This window comes from Oncorhynchus keta, chromosome 1, assembly GCF_023373465.1.
Source record: "Oncorhynchus keta strain PuntledgeMale-10-30-2019 chromosome 1, Oket_V2, whole genome shotgun sequence".
Classification (NCBI taxonomy): Eukaryota; Metazoa; Chordata; class Actinopteri; order Salmoniformes; family Salmonidae; genus Oncorhynchus; species Oncorhynchus keta.
This window is the reverse complement of record NC_068421.1, coordinates 49,806,981-49,816,967: the sequence shown is the minus strand read 5'-3', so window position 1 is coordinate 49,816,967 and position 9,987 is coordinate 49,806,981. Positions and strand designations below refer to the sequence as shown.

The 9,987-nt window shown below is 43.8% G+C and overlaps 1 protein-coding gene across 2 annotated transcripts in view; it reads left to right on the top strand.

Moving 5' to 3' along the window:
* The first annotated feature begins 978 nt into the window (after positions 1-978).
* Positions 979-9,987, top strand: part of LOC118386029 (receptor-type tyrosine-protein phosphatase S-like) — a 286,681-nt gene continuing 277,672 nt past the window's right edge. For both annotated transcript variants that reach the window (XM_052526699.1, XM_052526698.1), the window contains exon 1: positions 979-1,213. The gene's annotated coding sequence lies outside the window, so the exon portion shown is untranslated. The remainder of the gene's footprint in view (positions 1,214-9,987) is intronic.

The following is a 9,987-nucleotide window of genomic DNA, read 5'->3' as shown; positions in this document are numbered from 1 at the left end:
CACTTTTGTATGAGTGTATTTACATGTACATATAAACCACACACATTTTTTTAAATATATGTTAGGTTACTTTTTGTATTAACTTTTTATTTTTAGCTACTTGTTATTTTTAGCTGTCCACTGGTTTTTGTTAGATTTAATTCAAAGGCCTAAATGGGATTTTAATGTATTTAATAATGTGTGAATATGTTTGCTACTGTAATGAATGTAAACAGGTACTTTTACAGAAAGAGATGATTTTGAATGAGTCAGTTAATTTAAGTGAACATTTTGTGATTTTTAGTGCACAGTTTATTTTATCTTGATTAATCGCATGGCCTAAAAGGATTTAAACTCGACTGAAACATCCAAAATACATAATTTATACAGCTAAAAACAACAATGTGAAATTGTTGACATTGAGGTTAAAGTGTGCTTTATCAATTTGCCTGATTTTGCTAAATGCTTGGACAAAATCTAAACTTCAATATTCTTGTATGCTTTTTTAAACTATTAAATTACCGCTCAATTTGAGCTAATTCTAAATTTGTGACTAATCTAGATTACTCACAGCAAATCCTGCGATTAATGTATGATTACTTTATTCTAGCCCTTTTAACTATTTTATACCGTCTATCTTTTTCAGGAGTATGCACTTTTCCTTTAAACCGCGCTAACTTCATGATCACGAGGGGAGGTACCCATCAAATCCTCCCTCACGCATTGGCCTGTTTTATGCCACTTTTTCTTCCATCTAATCCCGGGAAAGGAGGCTGCGGATGCTACTGGACTGCACCGCTAGCAAGGCGTGCGCAACGCCATGACTTCATCACGTTATGTGGAGGAAAAGCAAGGGATGGGGTGAAAAGCGCGCACGGGATGGGAAGAGAAAGGAGGGGGACAGCTGCGAGTAGAGGGGTGGGTGAAAAGGGAGGGGGGCGAGAGAGGAGAAGTAGGGGGGCGCTATGACATCACCCTCCAGCCAAACGCATAGAGCTGTGGTTTATCCAAGCGCGGTTGAGGGTACAGTCCTGCGATTCCACATGCGTCCGAGCAACCTGCGCTATCAGGGGGATTTTAAACACTTACTCACCGCTAGAACCTGAACCGATTCTCTGGATCTGCCGCAGGACGCTCGCATACGGGATTATTGTTTATTTGTTTATTTGAACAAAATGTGTGTGTGTTTTGTATATGCACAATAAGAAAGAGAGGAACTCCATCATTGATAACGGTAGGAACAGTTGTCTTTTTTCTAACGGAGTTGTAATCCGCATGCTTGAAGGTGCTTCTTGAAATGAGAAAATATTTAAGCTATTTCAACTGGTTCTCCACTGTGGAATGCGTGAAGGGCAGTCTGCGCCCGATAGTGCCTGTCTGTGTACATACTTGTAAATGCTGATTGAGTAGCCTAGGAGGGGGATGCAAGGCTGGTAGTGGTACCCAAAAAAACAGCTCTGAAGAATACTGCAAGAAGCGTACCAGTGCCGCGGAACTCGGCGGGGTAGAGCTGACGCTGATAGGCTATAGCAAAGGTTAGGTGATGTTGTAGCCCTACTCCGTAGCCAAAATGTGCCCGATGCCATCCTCTCCTATTCTTGTACAGAGTGTCAGTACTGGTGGCGGCAAACGTTATAGCCGTATCCAAAAGAGCAGTTATAAAGAATACAGCGTCGGCTATGTGACCCTCGTTTTGACGGCATTTGGTCATTACAAGTTTATTCACTCTGTCTTACTTAAACCACACCAGGAGGAATTGACAATATCCTAACTGGAGTGAAACTGGGCATGCATTTCACGCACAACCATTTGTTACATTATAAAGCCTGTACGCTTCAGAGGTGGCTAGTCTTAATAACGCATTTCTGAATCATCTTCAATGGGAGGGAGGAGGGGGGAGGGAGGTGCTGCGGCAGGTAGAAGCGGCAGGTAGTCTAGTGGTTCGATTCCTCGAGCCGACTAGGTGAAAAATCTGTCGATGTGTCCTTGAACAAGGAACTTAACGCTAATTGCTCATGTAAGTCGCTCTGCATAATAGCGTCTGCTAAATGACTAACATGTTAATGAATGCTCACTGTTGCAGGTGCATATCTCCACGGTTAATGATGCCAACCATGAGATACGAATGCGTTGCAGTTGATTTCACTGATATGCATGTAGCCTATTGATATCACATTATACAATCGTATTGATCATAAATGGCACGGTACCTGATACGTTTCGAGAATTCAATGGCATCAGACATGTAACGTCAATTTGATCTATTGTTGGGGTAGCCTAATGCAGATTTTGAACATGCATTGACATAGGTCTGTATCGTCGGGAATCTGACTCTGATCCATGTTTGCGCATTCAATAGCGGGGTTATTTTTCTTGACAATGATTTTTAGTTGTGGTGCGTTTTTTCTAGGTGCGCTCCCAAACCCATTCATTGAAAGGTGGAGTCAGGAGCAGTGTGATGTCTGGTGATTGTCTGAGTTTTAGAGTGCAGGTGACACCCTTGTTTAATGTCATTATCCTATTTCGACCGCCTTGACTGCTGGAGAGATTTTACTTGTAGAGGGACTGTTAAACTACTCTCTATTTTAGGTTGCATATTTTTTTTTGCCTTTTATGTATACTCTACATAATTACTTATTTAGCCTTTTGAAATGACGTTTAGGAATTATATTTGTTAGTTCTCTATATGGAGATTAGCCTAAACATTATTTATCCTGAAGTATATGGTGTTTTACTATTGGCACCAGTTACGCACACACTGCAATCGGCTTCACAGACGCATTACCAGTATGTGGACTTGTCCCCGAAGGATGGAGATTTTAAGTGCCATTGATTGGTTACCAATATAGGCACATATCATAAAGAACCTTGCAAAAAGTGCTATTGAAAAACACATTTCCTTGTTTCCCAAATAGGATAATAAAATGTTCAATTGTTATAGCCTATACAATCACTCAGTTTCCCCCAATGAAACACTTTCATTGAAAAGGCGGAAGAGGGAAACACGACCTAAAATGTAACCTTTTTTCAAACTGATCCAATGTAATTTGATTGTGATTAATACATCATTATAGGCTAATCCTATTATTTTATGAATTTGCGCATCCTGCCTTGTAGACGAAATCTCCTGGCTTGATCGGAATGGGTGTGTGTTATAAGCTTTAGCGAGGCACATCATAAAAGCTCGCGAGGAACCGTATATTGCCAGGGCCAAGGCTGTTAAAAGAAAATGGGTTTATTCGGGGGGGTTTTCCGCTGTCCTACCCCGGTAACGTAGTTATAGCTTTTTTATGATGCCTAGGAAATGGCTTACGGGTTTCCAATGTAATGTAATCAAATGTATATGATGTTGCTGTGTATTACAGTTCTCCATTACGCATCATCACGTGAGAAATGTGGACTGACTCCTCTCTCCTGGATGCCGGTAAGCATCCGAGACGTGCAGGTGGCATCTCACCTAAGATTTCCACAGAAAGCACGACCACGCCCCTTGCTCACGCTCAAACTGAAAATAACCCAGTCTGAGTCTCAGTAGTCTGAATGGGGGCTACTCAAACATTTGAACCTGGATTGGTTTGGAACTGTTTAATATTATCTGAACAAAAATGTTTAATTCGAACATGTGTGGGTATAATTGGGGGCTTGCCCATTGGAAAAGTCTATATACTTTTCAGCATATCTTGTTTCAGAATCCTCCCTCCATCCCTTTCCTCTTACCTCTCTCCTCCCGCCCTCTCCTTCCTCCATTCCTCTCCTTTTCGCCTTCCTCCTCTTCTTCGAAGAACAGTTAAGACATCCGGTTGTAATATAACATTAGCCAAACGTTTTGTTCTAAATGATGCCGTGTAAATGCCAGTCAAATACTGAAAACCATCACACCATAAATAATGCCATTTCTAATATAGGTCTAGACCACACCCCATTCTTTATTATGTAATATTACATGGAACTACATGGAAATAATCCATGACATCCTCTGTTTCTCCTTCCAGCTCTAATGTTGGCCCCAATAGATATTATATCCCCCTCCCTCCACCAGTGCCACCAGACATTTCTGAGAGGTGAATGTCTATTCGTTACATTTTAGCTCAAAGATTTGAGAAATGATTCAGTGTTTCATCTCTTCTATAGAGACGTTATCTTACCAGGTGAGGACTAAACAGATTCAGAGTCTCCTCCACAATGTCTTTAGTCAGGCCTGTCACTTGACATCCATATTAAGGGGGACTTCCCCGGAGTTAATGGCCTGTACGTGGTTTATGAAGCATCCACTCGTAAAATGTGTTTGTTCACACACAGTCAAATACCTGTGTTGCCGGATGTGTGCTGTAACACGCCCAGAGCCGATCAGCAATCTACTGTTGTACCATGTTTGGTTAGGGGCCTATGGTCAGACCGAAGAGGCTGTAGGATGTTAAGAAGCTTTAGGCATGCAGGCTTTAGGGCGGAAGGTAGCCTAGCGGTTATGAGCTTTGGGCCAGCAACCGCAATGTCACTGGTTCAAATCTCTGCGCCGACTAGGTGAAAAATCAGTTGTTGTGCCCTTGAGCAAGGCACTTAACCTTAATTGCTCTGGCTAAGAGCATTTGCTGAATGACTAAAATGTAGCACGTCTCATCAATCAATCAAGCAGACCTGTATGTATGCAACTGGGGGAGGGTTCAGGGTGGTTGAGCAACTTTAATTTACAATGCCAGACCTTCACTTCAATCATGTTCACTGGCGTAAGAGGGCTGTTGCCAGATGGGAGGTATACTGCTGCTGGTCGGTTTATACACACACACACACACACACATTAACGTGCATCGACATGCATGTGCTCACAAACGTACACCGGTTCCAATCCACAGTTACTGAGATGAGTCACATTCTGCAGTCTCATTACTTCACCACCATACAGTACATGAGCGTGGCCGCCGCGTTCGTTAATGCAGTCCAAATGGAAATGGATGCGGCTGGCGAGGCTTTTAAAGGACCATAAAGGCATGGCGCATAGCAAGAAATATATAATAATGTCAAATGTTATCGAGAGCTTTGTCGCACACACATACACTCGGCGGCGGCCATCTAATTATCCGGCGAGAGCTTGTTAGTTGTCACGTCAAGATAAACATTTGAGGTCATGTTTTCACGCTGCCAGCGGAATTCGAATTTCTGAGTAGGAAAATGTAAAAGTATAAATATCCCTCCTACATCCACAGACTCTATACTCCGAGCCCCCTCGCAACTCGCCGTGAATTCGTCATTTAAACGAAATCAGAAGTCAGAGAATGTGAGAGAAACCCACGACTGGTGACGTTAGTTCTCTGCCGCTGCCAAATGGTGGTTCATACAGTAGTTCTTATCAGGAAGCATATGGTCCTCAACTGTATATGCAAATCCATCCCATGAATACTCAGGGAAGGTGACAAAAATCCCTCGCTTTTAGCTGAATAGATCTAGTGGTCCACCATCATCACTGAAGACTTGCTAGACCTTTTATGATATTCATTGCCTCTGGAACTAGAGCGAGTGAAGAAAATAATGATTCACCACTAAGTTTCCATCCATGAACATTCTGGCCTCATTTTACTCGTGACAATTTAATGGGTTTGATGGGTATGCACTTCCTGAACAAGTGGGGATTTCAGGAAAAAGCAAGGATGAGGACAGGGGTGCACTGCATGTGGAAAGCCAGGGACGTCTTCTCGGATCTGGGGAGAGAGATCAAGCTCACTCTCCTCTCCACGTCTCTGAGGTTTCTGGGAGAAACACCTTGAGGGTGTCTCCAGTGGCAACCAAATGGAAGGGGACTACGCGGAGTGATCCGTTGTCTCAACGTTGTGTCCCTAGTTAAAGCAATAGGGTCTTGCTCCAGCAGATACTTTCTCCGCACTCCACAGACGCTGTGAGACACAGGAGATGAGACAGGATGCCGAATGGTGCCAGAGAGGCTGGTGCGTTACCGCCACCAACAGCACAGGTGGTGAAATTACATTTACAATTAGAAGCTTGGTACACACTATTGTGTACTAGTTAGCTAGTGTGTACTAGCTAGAATGTACTTGCTAGCTAGTGTGTACTAGTTAGAGTGTACTAGCTAGCTACATAAGCAACGGTGGATAACATACCGCCACGGACCATAACTAGTGCGCCAATTGGTATGTGAGTTGCACACTGACTCCCTGGAACAAAGCAACTGACTCAGGCGATACACAAGACCAATAAAGGTCGACAGGTTGCGCTCGCACATGCCGTTTGTGACGCAAAAATACCATCTGAGACTCACACGCATATGCTTGGCGGTTGGTAGACCACGTGACGTCAGCACACAGCTGGATGCTTCTCGGTTTAAAGGGGAACGATCGATGCGCTGTACATGTTCTTGGGGGATGCAAGAAAGGAGGTGGCACTCATGGTAAAGTCTGGCTTGGTTTCTGATCAACTAATAAGGAGAGAGGGAAGGGATGGAGGGAGGAAAAGAGGGGGGAGAGAGGTAGCAAGAGATGCTGCTGTGAATGCTGAAGAAAGCATCAAGTGCTGATTTCCTTTGTATTTTCTGAGCTACAGGCTCAGCCTCTATTGGAGGTTATGGTGTGTCGCCTCCAGATATCCATCCAGGAATAGATAGATATAGCCTAAGTTATAGGTGTTGTGCACTATACTTTTTCTCTCCTACTGTATGTTACTCATTAATATACAGCCTACTGTTGACTTCAAATCTACTCAAATGTATTTTTTTATTAAGTATCATTACGTATGTTTAGAGAAACGTCTGCTCAATTCAAGTAATTTCTCACCGTGTTGCCATCTCAGTAACACTTAGGCCTCCTGAGTGGCGCAGCGGTCTACGGCACTGCGTCGCCATGCTAGAGGCGTCACTACAGACACGGGTTCGATCCCAGGCTGTGTCACAATTGTCCGGGAGCGCACTATTGGCTCAGCATCGTTAGGGGAGTGTTTGCCTCACAAGGCAGTCATTGTAAATAATAATTTGTTCTTAACTGCCTAGTTAAATAAAGGTTCAAAAGAAAAATCAACACATTATTGTAATAACTACACAGAGATACAGTTATTATATATTACGGAATTAAGCTAATAGAGGGAAATCCAATTACAGGGCATATAAGACACACCGGTAAATATATGTTTGGAAACACATAATAGAAGTAATCATGGCATCATTTCAGTGGTGTTGAGACCGCATCACGTGTGCCTTGAATTCTGGTACTCCACTGCTTTTACTTGGAAATAGCCCTTTTACACACAAGCATTAGTAATGTGTGATTTTGAAGTCGAAGAGTATGATGGACAAGCTGAAAACAAGGGAATGGATTTCTATTTTTATTATGTTTTATCCTTCTGTGTTGGTGTGTACTCAACAAACCTGTTTGAGCCAACATGATAGATGGCGTGCTTAGAGACATTCAAATGAGAGTAGAAATCGTAATTGCCCTTTAGGCACTTTCTCTTGGACGTTTCATCTTTGAAGCACTGACAGTTTGCAACATCAGGTACAGATGACTGTGTCATGAAGTTGGCCTGTGGGTAAGGTTTATGACCCCCCCCCATAAATACATTTCTCCCTTCCCTCTCTCTTGACTCTACAGAGGGACTCTTGAAGGCCTTTGTTAAACAGAGATTCTGGGAACATCACGAAGGTGGGGGAAAATGAACCATAGTTTGGTAATCCAACCAGCTGAACATATGCGTTGGTACTTAATGAATATGATGTCAGTTCGGTTGTCATCTGAGACATTCTCATCAATGATAGGATGACATAAACGGTACAGTGGAAAGTCTACACATTATAGTTATCAGGGTCACATGGAATTGTTGTGCAATTTAAATGTTTGAATATGAAATTATAAAAAATAATTTGTCAGCGCTCTGGTTGGGCCACTCAAGGACATTCAGGGACTTGTCCCCAAGCCACTCCTGCATTGTCTTGGCTGTGTGCTTAGGGTCGTAGTCCTGTTGGAAGGTGAACCTGCAAAATCTAGATCCCTACAAATCAGCTGGGCTAGACAATCTGGTCCCTCTCTTTCTAAAATATATCCACAGAAATTGTTGCAACCCTTAATACTAGCCTATTCAACTTCTCTTTCGTATCGCCCGAGATCCCCAAAGATTGGAAAGCTACCGCGGTCATCCCCCTCTTCAAAGGAGGAGACACTCTAGACACAAACTGTTATAGACCAATATCCATCCTGCCCTGCCTTTCTAAACTCTTCGAAAGTCATTTTAATAAACAGATCACCGACCATTTTGAATCCCACCGTACCTTCTCATCTATGCAATCTGGTTTCCGAGCTGGTCATGGGTGCACCTCAGCCACACTCAAGGTCCTAAACAATGTCATAAGTACTGTGCAACCCTCTTCATCCACCTGGCCAAGTCTTTTGACTTTGTCAACAACCACATTCTTATCGGCAGACTCAATAGTCTTGGCTTCTTAAATGACTGCGCCGCTTGGTTCACCAACTACTTCCCAGATAGAGTTCAGTCTATTCTCGGGCCGACTCTTTTCTCTGTATATATCAGTGATCTCGCTCTTGCTGCTGGTGATTCTCTGATGCATCTCTACGCAGACGACACCATTCTGTATACATCGGGCCCTTGTTTGGACACCGTGCTAACAAACCTCCAAACAAGCTTCAACGCCATACAACACTCCTTCCGTAGCCTCCAATTGCTTTTAAATGCTAGTAAAAGTAAGGGCATGTTCTTCAACCGATTGCTGCCCGCACCCTCCGCCCGACTAACCCGACTCACTACTCTGGACGGTTCTGACCTAGAATATGTGGACAACTACAAATGTTTTAGGTTTAACATAATATTCCATTGATGATCATGAGTTTAGACTGTAAACTCTCCTTCCAGACTCACATTTAACATAATATTCCATTGATGATCTTGAGTTCAGACTGTAAACTCTCCTTCCAGACTCACATTAAGCTTTTACAATCCAAAATTAAATCTAGAATCGGCTTCCTATTTCACTCATGCAGCCAAACAAACCCTGACATTCCTACCGATCCTTGACTTCGGCGATGTCATTTACAAAATAGCCCCCAACACTCTACTCAGCAAACTGGATGTAGTGTCATCCGTTTTATCACCAAAGCCCCATATACTACCCACCACTGCGACCGGTATGCTCTTGTTGGCTGGCCATCACTACATATCTGTCACCAAACACACTGGCTCCAGGTCATCTACAAGTCTTTTTTTCTTTCTTTACCCTTTTTTTCTCCCCAATTTCGTGGTATCCATTTGGTAGTAGTTACAGTCTTGTCTCAACGCTGAAACTCCCGTACGGCCTCGGGAGAGGCAAAGGTTGAGAGCCATGTGTCCTCCGAAACACAACCCAACCAACCAATGCTTCTTGACACAATGCACATCCAACCCGGTAGCCAGCCGCACCAATGTGTCGGACGAAACACCGTACACCTGGCGCCCTGGTCAGTGTGCACTGCGCCCGGCCCGACACAGGAATCGCTAGTGCGCGATAAGACAAGGATATCCCTGCCGGCCAAGCCCTCTCCAACCCGGACGACGCTGGGCCGATTGTGCGCCACCCCAAGGGCCTCCCGGTCGCGGCCGGCTGCGACAGGGCCTGGGCTTGGACCCAGAATCTCTGGTGGCACAGCTAGCACTGTGATGCAGTGCCTTAGACCACTGCGCCACCCAGGAGGCCCCATCTATAAGTCTTTGCTAGGTAAAGCCCTGCCTAATTTCAGCTCACTGGTCACCATAGCAACACCCACTCGTAGCACGCACTCCAGCAGCCAATCTGTAAATAGCACACCTGGCTATCTCATCCCCATAGTATTACTTACCCTCTTGCTCTTTTGCACCCCAGTATCTCTACTGGTACATCATCATCTGCACATCTATCACTCCGGGACTAATGGTCAATTGTAATTATTTTTGCCTCGAGGGCGTATTTATTGCCTACCGCCCTACTCTTCTACATATGCACACAATGTACATAGATTTTTCTATTTTTCTTTTAATATGTGTTAT